This window comes from Colletes latitarsis, chromosome 6 (genome assembly GCF_051014445.1).
Source record: "Colletes latitarsis isolate SP2378_abdomen chromosome 6, iyColLati1, whole genome shotgun sequence".
NCBI classification, from domain to species: domain Eukaryota; kingdom Metazoa; phylum Arthropoda; class Insecta; order Hymenoptera; family Colletidae; genus Colletes; species Colletes latitarsis.
The window spans coordinates 21,668,181-21,681,705 of NC_135139.1; the positions used below are offsets into that span (position 1 = coordinate 21,668,181).

Here is a 13,525-nt window from a genome sequence, read left to right on the forward strand (position 1 = left end):
AATCAGCTCTACCTACATCGAGTGTAACAAGTTTTTTTTTTCCTATTTTTTCTTTTTTTTTTTGTTCGTTCGCGAGCTCAGGTACGCAACAACCGACCGTCGCGGCGTCGTTTCGGTGCAATTTTGGATCGGTAACGTTGGAACCGTTTTTCTTGGCTCGCCTGCAATCTCGCCATTAGCGTGCTTACAAATTTAGTCGTTTGTTTACAACGTCCAGAGCATGAAATCGGATACTATCGGTCGGAACCCATTGTTATCGCCGCGAATCGAAAACAAGGCATACGATATCCGCGAACGGTACGCGGCCCGGCCTCTAATTACCGGATGAAAAGGAAATCGGATTCCGTCCAAACTCGGACTTCCGTTGCTTGGAATATTTAAAAAATTTCCAGGAAGATCGCGAAAACGATTCGCGAACGGGCGTTTCGCGAGGCAGGCTAAAAATAAAACGATAATAGTTACGTAACCGGGGTTTTTTGAGTGGGAGGAAACAATAGTGAAAACTTGTGTCGAAAGGAACGTAACGATCCGACTAATTTTACGTTACGCGATCCGCATTATGTAACCGAACGTTGGAAGTAGCGGAATGAAATTAACCCTTTGATGTATGATTTAATTTCGAACAATTCGTCGAACGTGTACTATTTAATTTTGTTTAAACTTGTTCGTAAAAGCACAAAAAAGAATAGACAAACGAAAATGTAAATTCCGCCTGTAGAATGGCAATAAATTTTTATGGGGTTTTTCTCACTTTACAGGGTTAAGGAACAACTTTTCGAATATTCTTGGAGCTTCTACATATTCTCCATTAAAATACGCGTTGTCTGCCTTTCGAAACATTAAAATCCTCCAATCCGTTCAGAAGTTATGAATTTTTGAACATACGCATGACATTTCAGGGGAATGATCCTCTGAAATGCTGTTCTAGTCAGACATTGTATTTTCGTTCAAGAATTTTTTTCTCGAAACTGCGTAGGATTTCGAGGGTATGTCTAATGACTAAAAATGATTGTAATTGATCCCCGCAACTAAAAATATTTTTTCCAGAACGATTCGAAATTTTTTAACTTTCCACCTTCCATTATAATCAAGGGGTTAAATCGAAACTATTTAGTGCACACGAATGGTCGGTCATTTTTATCATAAAGCTAGGATAAATTTGAATGAGAATTATTTGGTACGCGCGATGGTGTGGCTATTATCGAACGTGTCGACCGGTAATATCGAAATAGGTGTAATGGGGAAATTCCTCGTATTGTTTAGCCCTATCCTAGGATTTCGTGGTACGCGAACGCTGTCTCTGACGGAAGGTGGACCGATCCGGTCGACCGATAAACCGACCGGTTGAATGCCGGCCACGGGGGCGGTCGGGGCTGGCATTATTATCGTTTCTCGTTGCGGTGTCGGTGAATATGGCGGCAGGCCTCTGGCTGGCTGTCCGCCGGCCACGAATGCACCCGGGGCCGGTGCACAATGCGTCGCCGGGGACAAGATGCCGACTTCGAGATAGGCAAATGTAAGGTGCCGGTGCAACGAACCAAGGGACGCCGGCCAAATCGATTTTTGCGATAGAAGCGAGAGGCAGCGGTGAAATCGCGCGCGGCGTTCCCGAGAACAACGCGTTCTCTGTGCACCCGGGGAACGTCATCCCGGTCGGTGGAACCGAGCAATTAAGCGACTCGGTTCCCCGAGCTCACCGCCAGCGATTTCTCCGCGATCGGAGGGACAGCTGGTTCGACGGAGGACGAGTGTAACGGAACACGTACCATCCAGACCGAAGATTTATACGTGCCTTCCACTTGTCTTTGCCGAGCCTGAAACGATACCGTGAGAAGAAAATAGGGATGACGGAGAACTCGGTACGAAACGCATTCAGTCCCTTCTCTCTGATCCATCCAGTGACTGGATTACCTATTAACCCTTAAACGCGTGATTTTTTAATTTTTACTGAAAAATATTCATTCAGAATATAACGGGATTACTATTTTTGAAACAGATGAATCAAGTAAAAAACCAGTGCAGTACCAAAATATTTTAGTAAAAAAGGGCGCTCATCAGCATAAAATACAGTTACTCGCGTATAAAATATCTTTTTTAAAGTATACTTTTTCCTTTCTCTTCTCGTACTTCGTTTCAATGGACCAAGGTAATCATGACATACATCCGGAAGTAAAACTTCCACTACGGTTAATACTTTAATTAGGAGTTAAAAGCAGTATTTCGTTTTCGAGACTTTATGAATGTAAGGGTTAAGCCCAGTTTCCTAGAATAAAAATTCGGCTGTTCAACAATTTTAATAAAAGTCCTCCGGTTCGGATCTAACGTCCACCGCGAAAACTCTGACGGCCACATTAAATCCCAGAAGCGAAACGAACGGCCGGGAGCGGGGAGTCCAGGTTTGGTCAGCGGATGATTCACGCGGCACGGAACGCGCCATCCTCGTTCACCTTTTATGGCCCTCGGGGGGCTTCGTTTCGTTCTTATAGAACCATACGATTCCGTCGAATTTGAGCTCGGTTATAATCCAGCCGGCGTCTTTCCGTTAACCAACGGGATGCAACCGGCGACGTCTACGCGCGTCGACTGCTCGAGTGCTCGTCGAATTTTCTTACGCGTCGAAGCACCCGAGTGGCGTTCGGGGATTCCTGCATCGACAGCTGCCGTCGATATCTCTACCCTTGCTTCTTTCGCTTCGCTTTTCCCATTCTCTCTCTTATCCGGCGTCTTTTTTCTCCCCCGACCCGCGCGCGATGACGAATCCTCTCCTGTTCGAGGAACCCGGGAGTCCTCGCGCACGCGATCGAGCGAAGCTTTTTTGCGACAGCGAGGCGGAACGCTACGAGCCCGTTTCTGTGGGATAGATCGTAGGATAACGGGAACGACCGGGGGCGGACTGCATGAAAATTGGAAAGTTAGCGGGCCTGGCCCCTCTAGCCGGAGAACCGCGCGCCATATGGGAATCAGACGATTGTATCGGCGAGATGCTTGTCGATTATTTACGGCCCGCGTCTTGCGCGGAACTTCTATTTCGAACGCCCTCCCCTTCGGGATTTCGCGGACGACGCGTGCCTCTTCTACGATTCAAAATGCGCCACGCTTCTGTCTTGCTACAATCGTCAAAACGGTGGCAATACTACATACTACAAAAATACAGAAATTCGCGCGTAAAGAATTGTTGTATTCCTCTTAATAATACTTTATCAACCCCTTGTTGTACGATAACGAACCTGACACAAGTTCTTGATGCCAAGTTTTACAATCATGGGGCTACTCACTCGTCGTCGAGTCTCATATATTAAAATCACCACATTTTTACATTCTCGAGATATTCGTAAATCTACTCTTTTTCGCGGCCATTGTACGAACAAGTTTAAACAAAATTAAAAAGTATACGCTTGAAAAATTATTTGGAATTAAATCGTACGTTAAGGGGTTAAACGTTGGAATACTAAATTATGAGAACTGGCCGCGTACGATGCAATAAATTATTCGTAGACTAAACTTTACGAACTCGTGAAACTGCTAAAATCAGAATCTGTGTCTGTAGGAGTAAAACGTGGGATATATAAGTAGGGTTGAAAAAGGGCGATGAAATCACCAAGCAGAGAAATTTGGGATGTTTTGCAATTTTGTATAAAGTGGATATCAACTATCGATACGCGCGTAAACACGATGAGACATACTTCGAACTTCAATTTATCGTGAAATATTCGCTCCCTCGCTGAAACAGGATGATCCAACGAAGCTAGGTGAAAACAAAATGGCAAAGTCGTCTGAAATGGAATTACGAGATCCTTGATATCGTAAGTTTTATCGGTCTCGGAAGTTTCTAGTCGAACTCCTACGTACTTCTTACCTTAATTGTATATCGTCCGGCCGTATACAGGAATAGAACACATTATATAGCAATTCTATTTCAGCAGTGATCAATGCTGTCCCAGAATACGCCTCGTCAAAATCGATACGTTTAACTGTTCAAGGTTCGACGGTTATTTCCGTGTTCCCTCGGATATATTCGATCCGGTTCAACGCGATGCAATTCTAAACATGACCTCGTCCTATAGAATCTGAAACATAGGTATGCACGTATAGAGCAGAACGTTTGAATCGGGTAAGTTGAACTAGTCGTTTGTCGTCGAAGGCGGAACTAAATGTCTCGAACAAATTTCGGACGTTCCAAATTCTTTTTAAATATAAATACTCTGTTTCAAGAAGCACTGAGTCCGTCATTCATTTCTTTTCCACTTTGAATTTGCAATGTACGCTTTGAAAAACGAATTTGTAAATTTGTAAATCGTATCGATACAATTCGTTGTATTCCAAAATGGAATTTATGCGTCGAAGAAATTGAATACAGTATTCACGAAAATAGACTGTCCGTTTAGCATAGATCGTAAGTCGACTGTATACAATTTGATCTATCATTCTCGTTGCAAACTTCTCCGTTACGTAATCATCATTGTAATTGAAAATGCACCGAAACGAACACCTTTCTAGTATACACAGGGTGGAGTGCTGAAAACAGATTTTTGTTCAACCTGTTATTATTAAATCTAACCTCGCGTATTTTGAAATAACCAAAAGTGTAAGCAAGTACAGCAACCTCACGCAAACACAGCGTTATCTGCGAGTTGAACAATGGCACAGATTACTGATGGGTCACCGAGTAATTGTGTCCCACTCGCTCTAGCTGTCTCCTATTCTCTGCCACCGTATCTCTCTGTCACCCCCAATGTAAACAACAGCCAGCGAACCGAATTAATCGCAGCGATAAGTTTCGTTACCCTCTCTCGCAGGTTGCAGCCCCGGTACCGAGTTTGCAACCTATCAGGAGTCGCCGCGCCAAGATTGAACCGAACCAATTGCTATTTAAAACCGAATTGTAAGCATTCAGGTATCTTCGAAGGCCTGATACGTGAAATTTTCGACGATCGGACAGTCTGGACGAGCATTGGGACTGCAAGCTCGGAAGCACGTCTCGTCGAACGAACGTGCATTCGCGAGTAAAGTAGCTCGGCGTCCTCTGTACTTTTACGACTGCCGCTGGCTGCATGTCCCTAAACTCCGTCGACCCTTTTTTTCCGCCGCGATCCCGTATTTCATCAACGATCGAACATAAACCGCGAATAGAAATTTGGAATTCACCGGTGCACGCGAGCCTTAAGCATACCCTAAATATGGTAGGGGCTTTCCCGTCTTTTACGAAGCGAATAAAATCGATCCACTTCGAGGAGCATTCGGGACGTCTGGGCGATACTCCCGTGGATCCTTGCTCTCTGGTTCTCGTGTCGCGTGTTTGTCTCGCGGTTTACGACGGTTTTCGAGCCACGGTTCGATGCCAACCACCGTGCACGGTTTTATGGTGGCCCTCGCGACACGGCACGTCCTCCCCGGAGACTGACGCGACATGACAAATGGCCGCGATGCTCGTTTCTCCGGGAAGACGCGTGCACGCCGCTGAAACGCTTCGAGGGTTCGCGAGAAAATCATCGACGGTCGTCCTCTTTTCTCCTCTGGCCGATACTTAAGGAGATCCTGACCGTTTTATGGCCTCCTCCGTCGGTTTATACGCGCGCCTCGGAATCCCTCGACGAATGGCGGACCTTCGTTCGAGCTACCCGGATGAACTGCTGACCAACTGATTCTCGATTCACCGTTGGGTTTTTCGATTTCCTTCGTGGAAACTTGCGGAGACCCAATTAAAAAGTTCAAGAATCCCATCTAGATTTATCGTTGACGTATTAAATATTTTCTTCGGATTTTTCTAGGCTGACGTTGACAGAAGGCGCAGGCAATTTGTTCGTCGTGTTTCTCTCGAGTGTATATTCGGTGAAACCGAATCGAATCGGATCGTTGACGCAACGTCGCGATCCATTTATCGCGTAGCGCGCGCCCACGCTGATAACGGACAGTTCAACGCGCGCGTTAGAACGCTCGTGAATGCAAATGGGTTAATTACCCCGCGGAGACTTCTGCGTTCGCTTACGTGCGTGCACACCTGTACGGCCGTTCGAGTAATTGCGATTTCACGGGGCGACGACACGTGTACAGTTAATCGCGAAAGACACGAAATACGGTCCGATGTCTCTGTTCGACGTCATTTCCAATCGCTGCGCTATTCTTTCAACCCCCCGACGTTACAGGGTCCATTAAAGAGGACATATTATTTCGATAATAATTCAATCGGTACATAAAAACAACCGTAGATCGTTCGATCTCCGTGTTTGCTTTCAATTACGTTTCTAAAATAAATCGACTCTGTAAAATTTTGCTTGTCGTTACTTTTACGACAGTTTGGAAATATCGTTAGAAAATTATAAAGCAAATTCCTTTTAGCGCGAACGGTTCCAAAGGCTCCGTTACTCGAGGAAATAAATACGCGCGGATCGTTCGTTCCATTCGCGTGGTTTCATTCAGCGATTCCAGCGTATCGCGTTTATTAATTCAACGTTCCCGATTGGGGAAACGGGAAATGATTGACACCGTCGACGCAACATTGTTATTAAGCTTCTCGAGATAATTGTGTAAAAAAAAAAGCGGGATCAGATATAGATTTCATTTGTCGCGTCACCGATGATATATGGGGCAATGAAACTACGGAAAACTGTTATTAAACATATTTCTTATCGCGGCTTCGGTGAACCGGTTAGTCATTAATGATACTCGACTCCATCGACTGTGTAAATTATCTCGCGAGGACTAAAATATATCTCGTAAATTCGCGTAGTGTACCTTTCTATAGGATTCAATCCTACTCTCGATATGTATCGAATTGTGGTTCCAAAGCAACAGTATTTTACAATCTTTTCGCACCAGGGTGGGCACAGTTGGAAATTCGTGTTATTATACAGGGTGTTCGGCCACCCCTGAAAAAAATTTTAATAGAGGATTCTAGAGGCCAAAATAAGACGAAAATCAAGAATACCAATTTGTTGATGAAGGCTTTGTTAAACAGTTATTAACGTTTAAAGTTTCGACCGTACTGAATTTTTTTCTCGAAAATGCGCAAGATTTTGAGGGTATGTTTATTCACCAAAAATGATTATAATTGACTCCTGCAACCGAAAGTAATTTTTCCAGAACGATTTGAAATTTTTGAATTTTATTGTTAATAATTTTTTAACGAAGCCTCCATCAACAAATTGGTATTCTTGATTTTCGTGTTATTTTGGCCTCTAGACTCCTCTATTAAAATTTTTCCCAGGGTTGGCCGGACACCCTGTATAGAGGGTTAATATAAATTTGTAATATTGAGTATTTCGTATAAAGTGAAGAGAGAGTTAAAGAAAAGGTAATAAATTACGGTGAAAATAAAATAGGCAGCATAATAGAAAGTTACAAAAAGCAAATAAAAGACAGATCAGCAGGATAACAAAGAGTTGCCCATTGGTAATGTTGGGAGATGAATGCTGTAGCGACTCGCTTCAAGTGTAATAGTTAAAGGTTGTGAAGGATCGAATCGTGGGGAGGAGTGAGTTATAGTAATATGCAAAGCTGAGAAAGAACCGCGGTATTTGAATATACGATAAATGGGAAAAGACATTGTCGCGTTTGGTACAAAGAATCGCGTTGATGATCGTGGTTTGTAAGAAAAAGCTCGCCGTTGCTGCAAGGAGGATTTCTTCGTATATTAAACGATTTAAAACTTTTTCCCCAACAAAAATTGTCAGAGATATTTATCGATTATTAAACATCTTGTTTGAACGTCTCAAACATGATCTTGTCTCAATCGTATAATATTCGAAACACCGATGAAATTGTCAGACGTTTGGATCAAACCATAGCATTCCACGTCAAATTTGACTGGAAAGGTTTGCAAAAGTTCAAAAAAAGTGAAGAATGGTTCGTGATCGAATCGTGTTTGAAGGAGTTGAGTCGGCTGGAACGTCAAACGAGGGTAGTCTTCGTTCAATAGTGCGATATAAACGCAAAATCGACCAGATCTTGTCTCGATCGTATAATATTCGAAACACTCAGATGTTTGGATCAGACCATAGCATACCACGTCAAACTAGACTGAAAACGTGATCATTATAGGTTCGAAGTTGGTGATCGAATGGTGTTTGGCGGGGTTGAGGAATCCAGGATGCATCGGGTTCTGTGGGACAGTCCTTTGGAACGGTTTGTTTGGCGTTGACGTAGCTCGCGTGAGAGCGGCGTGGCGCGGCGTGCACGTGACCGAGGCGATCTAGCGCGTGTGGGTAGCGCGTAAGCCCATTGATAGCCCACGAACCATTCATGGGTCCGCGGATCGTGAGAGGAAGTCGACGTCTGTTGCGCCGGTGTTCCGCGGTGCACACGCGCGCTCCCACACGTCCACCGGTGGCGTGTAGGTGTGCGCGCGGCCTTATTTGTACCGAGGCGAGTCGGAGCACAGTTTTTCGCATTTCCGGTCGAACTCTCCGCCGGAGCGGAATCCCTGGTGTCTCTCCGGTGTCCCTCCAACGGGAGAAACCGAGCGTCCTTGGCAGAAAGACACCGTAGATGGGCTCGAGGGGCGGGCGAAGTTTCGCTAACAAGCCGGTGAAATCGCCTGAAAATGGGAAAACGCGGTGGGTGTGATTTCGATGATTCAGTCCGGTGGGAGGCGACGAGGTGGGTGGCGAACGAAAGCCTCGACCTGCACAAGCTTGGATGTGAAAATCAAGAATTCACCAACGAACATTATTTCTGTTCCACTCTCGATTCTTTGCGTGAGTTTGATCTCGATGGATAGAAAAATAATTAACGAACAATGGGGGGGCACCATGTGGGCCTTGAGACCATTTGAAACTGCACGCGCGCAGCTCCGTCGTTTCTCAGAATAACAAAATAATTGTCCATCTGCCATTATTTGTCTTTTTTATCTGCTGGTACGTAATCGATCTCGTAATATCCCGCAGTATGGAGGGCGAATTCGATCCCAATAGTTTTTGGAGCGCGTCCAACTGGAGCTTCTCGATCGAATCCGACGCATTACGGGGGTGACGAACATCCATAACTCCGCTATTTCCTTATCGAAATATTTCAAAATTGATTTAACAACGGTTAAAGTGTTCAACGACCTTTTTGAATATTTTAATTATAACTTTCCACCGATGAATTTTCGGGGCTGCGTTTCCGCTCGCATATTGGCACAGTCTGATTAGGGATCGGTACGTACGAATGAAAAAAAATAAAGGCGAGCTCGAGCGCGTAGCTGTAATGAAAATCGAGGGAACCAGAATCCAAGAAAGGGAATCGAAGCATATTGCCCCGATGAAAATGGCTGCGCGCCATTCTTCCGCGATAAGGTACGGCGCGCGGGTATTACGAAACGGTTCGTAATAACAGCGAGGCTTCGCGTTCCTGTTGGACGTATTTTCGGGGGAAGCGTTTCCGGGGAAGTAGGCGCGCTAAGTGCCGGTTGGCTAATAAAATGCGTCGGCCCGAAGGCGGCGGTGGTCCCGGAGTTTTTTTTTTTTCTTTTTTTTTCTTTCTTCACCGCAGTCGAAACTCCATTATAAGCCACTTAATTTAATATTCTCGCTGCATAGTCATGAAGTTAAAGCGTTCCGTGAGACGGTAACTCAAGTAACTAAAGTAGTGGACAACTTTCCTCGGCTCGGCCCAGCCGGATATTGCCCACGAGCTTCCGACTCGCTGGCCGCGCAAATTATGTCCCATTTTGCTCGACGGCTACTAAACTAGTGCCGCGCGATTTGCGACGCCATTTTGCCACCGAAATTTGCAACGTTTAAATTCTTCCTCCGCGAAACGTAACTTGCGAAATCGTACGAAGGATACCGATATTTAGTTTCTGACATTTTCTTCTCTTTACGCTGAAACAATTTTTCTCATTATTTCATTCGCCGGTCGGAATATGAAACCCGGATAATGAATTTCCAGCTCTCGCGAAATTTCGTCGATAATTGGGTCACGTTCCTCGTGTTTCCCCATCTCGTTTTAAGCCCGTCCGGAGTTCCCCTGTACGATGAAGGATAAAAGGTAGCGGAAGTCAAAATATTTTCTCTTATAATAGCTCACTTTTCTCGTCAAAATATAAAAGAGCACGTTAGTTTATTCATCACGGTCGGCGGATGGATATTTACGCAAGCTATTACCGTATCGGACTAACACAATAGCGTTTCCGTAAAACGAGATTTATCCTACGCCGAGGTTTACAAAAGGAAGAACAAGGATTACGTCCAATTTCCGTCAAGTAGAAAGAACTTTATCATCCTTTATACCGTAAAACACATCCCCGCGGTCGGTTTCCTCCGCACTCGCGGGAACCGTGTTATCGATCTGGATATTTTTAAACATTTCATTGCGACGCGGATACAGTTTTATCAGGCTCGCCGTGTCGTGCGCGCGGCCAGCCAGAGAAATGAAAATATATACCGAGTTCTATGGACGAGGTAAGGCGGAAAAGAGACTACGGGACACATATATCCTTCGGTTGACGCGGGGACGCGGGCTGAGTCACATGTGCCAGGAGTTTTATTCGAAGGGATGAAAATTGCGATGTTTTAATCCGGACGTCGCGTATACACAAACGGACAGGAGGTTGAAGAGGGTAAGACGAGGATATTCCCGACAGAGGGTACACGGAGGGTGTGCTAATGAATTCGGTTGCTCGAAAGAAATCCTCTCTCTCCACACCCTGTTCTCGCGACTTTCTACGTTTCCCCAAACACTCTGTATCGAATTAAACCCCCGCCGTACCGGTTCACCACTTAACGAAATACGTTTTTCTTAATTCATCAACCGATACTGATCCGCTCCAAGATCTTTGAAATCCAGTTGAACGTTTTAAAAAGTAAAATAATCTTTTGACGTACGTGTTTATATCGCCGCAAACTTTTAGAGAATAAAATTTCTTCCGACGGAAATTGTTTAGGATCGACCGAGTCGATTTATTTCTCGCGCGATATCCTGTCAGGTTCGCGACAGACTTCATCGGTTAGGGGAGCTGAAACAATTTTGCGGAAGAGGCACGGTTGTATTTTCAGGGCGCGGACTTACGTATCGGGAGTCTTAAAGCAGCCAAGTACAGAAAATGGCACAGTTTTCATTTGAAACGAGTACACAATGGGCCACGAACGAGACAGCCGGTGCTTGCGCTTCCCATTCTTCAACTTCTTCATGCACGCACTCGCGTACACGCGACACCATTGTGTCAGGAGTGCCTTCATTTACCCGTGGCCCTTCTTCGTCGGTCCAACTTCCCCTGCAGCCTAGTTTCTGCGCTCCACAGAGAACGTCTTTGTGTCCTTTTTCGCGTGCACGCGAATATTCATCTTTCGAGCTTCCGTCGCGCGCTACAACTTCATTCAGCGCTTTCATTTTCCTTCGCGTGGCCTTCTTTTACTTACCTTCTTTCTGCTTCGCGGCATAGGAAACGCAATCCTGCCACGAAACTCCGGCTTCGAGGGGAGAAAGAATTTAAAAAAAAAAACGACCTTCGATGGTTTGAAACTTATTGAAAATGAAACCAGCAGAACTTGAACTATTTCTTTAGCCTTCTATTAATTATAAACAATCCAGGAAAATATGTACATTTTAACTCGAGCGATAAATTTTAACCTTCAACTTCTCGCTATCGCTAATAGTCGCGTGAAGTTAATTTTACTCGTAATTTAAACGTTTCGAGCGAAAGTTGCATGGCAATACAATACTGTAATCTTTGCTATTTTATCGTACGAGGAATATTAGTAATTTTTAATACGCCAAACAGAACCAGAAATAAATTATCGCGTATTGCACAACTTTGTTTACGACGTCGTATCGGTAAACACAGTTCCAACTAAGCTTAACGAAGGCAGAATCCTCGTATACGATTGTTTTCTCGCATGATAATAACGTGTTGCATGACCAGATTTAACGCCGCTTGTTTATTTCCTTCTGGTAGTATTAAAAAACGAAGTTTATCGCGAGCCACCAACGACGGAAGATACGCGAGAACGCGTTATTACCGTACGTGCCGCAATAACTTTAAAAAACACTTGGAAAAAAGTTCCTCCTCCGATAATAAAATTACGCAACTGCATCGATTGTAACGACGCTTTGAACGTCGCTTAAAATAAAACTCTATTTATTTTAAATTTGTCGACTCTGGATGAAAGAAGAAAAGAAAAAACTGTTAAGTTTGACGAAGTTTGGTAAAGTTTGAGGAACAAACTGGACCAAACTGTCGTTCGACGAACGATCGATTCGTCGAATGCGAAAATTTGAACTCGAACGTTGATTGGAAGCTGGGACGAAATGGGAGGTTTAGAAACAATTAATTACGCTTGAATTTATCAAAGTTGAACCGCCGGCGTCGCGAGCGCGTGATTAAATATTTTCGCGCGTGCGTTTGATGAACGGAGCCAGCGGCTCAAAAGCGAAGTGATTAATGCGCGTTACGATTAATTATCAACTTTGTTGCAGTTTATTCAGCCCGTGACGAGCGCCTGTGTAATTGTTCGTCGCGCGCCCCAAACTGGATCAAACTTCCGCGATGCATTCATCTTTCGCGATTAATATCAGTCAACATAGTTGCGTCTCTTTAAAACGCAAGAAACCCTTTTCTCTTTTGTCACGCGCACAAACAAACGCGAGACGGTTTTCGATTTTGGCATTATTTTAGGACAAAAATTAGCTACGCGTACACGATAAAATGTGAAAATATTCTACAACAAAAGTTGCTGGAATTAGGTCCGATACGTTTTTTTTTACCGCGTTTGGCATGCAAATGGCCCGTTGTGCGTCCGAGCCAATTAATTTCGCCGCGAAGAAAAACCGTGGCCAATCGGTTTACTCTATTCCGACCTCGATTCGCCTCTCGTCGACGTTGACACAACATCTGTTGGCATCGGACATCCCCCCGTGCCGACTGTTCCCATTTCGATCTTGTTCGATTTCGATCGGAGGGCGAACAGGTGCCCTGGATACATATACATTCGCCCTTCTCGATTTTCCTCCCATCGCTTAACGAGCCGAGCCCATCGTCCTGATGTTTAGGGGGGGCACGAGGTTGCTCGAGCCGCGTGGGGCACCGTGGAAAATCGTCCCCCGTTCCTGTCCGGGGTCTCGCCCTTTTCCAGAGGGCGAACCTTCCGCGTAACGATCGGTTTTATTGCTTTTCGATATTAGTATTCTTCGATTGCTCGCTCGGTCGTGCCGTGCTCGAACCTGCGGCGTTTACCGGCAATCTGGGAGAAGTAATTGGTGGTAGTTTCGAATCTCCCCGGCGAAACGATCTCTGGAGCTGTTATATGGGGTATCCTGCTGGAAACAGGTCGCCTTAACGTCGGAATTGGACGAATTTTATTCACGAGTAACGAGTAAAAATAAAATGCCTCTGTTTGCTATAATTCGAACAGAATTTCCCCCCCGAACGGAAGAAACCGACGTTCCCTGTCGACGTGATAACGATTACAGTAACGATTCTTAAAATGAACCGTCCATGTGATGTCCGTATTAAGAATCGTTGCCGTAATAAAACCAGCCTCCCAGCTGCGTTTATCCGCGAAGGAATTTCAGAGTCGTTCGGAGGTGGCTGAAAGAACACGAAAGTCCG

General features: G+C 44.9%; 1 protein-coding gene across 1 annotated transcript in view; it reads left to right on the plus strand.

Moving 5' to 3' along the window:
- Positions 1-13,525, plus strand: part of Pdk1 (Phosphoinositide-dependent kinase 1) — a 484,825-nt gene that overhangs the window by 188,705 nt on the left and 282,595 nt on the right. The window lies entirely within an intron of this gene.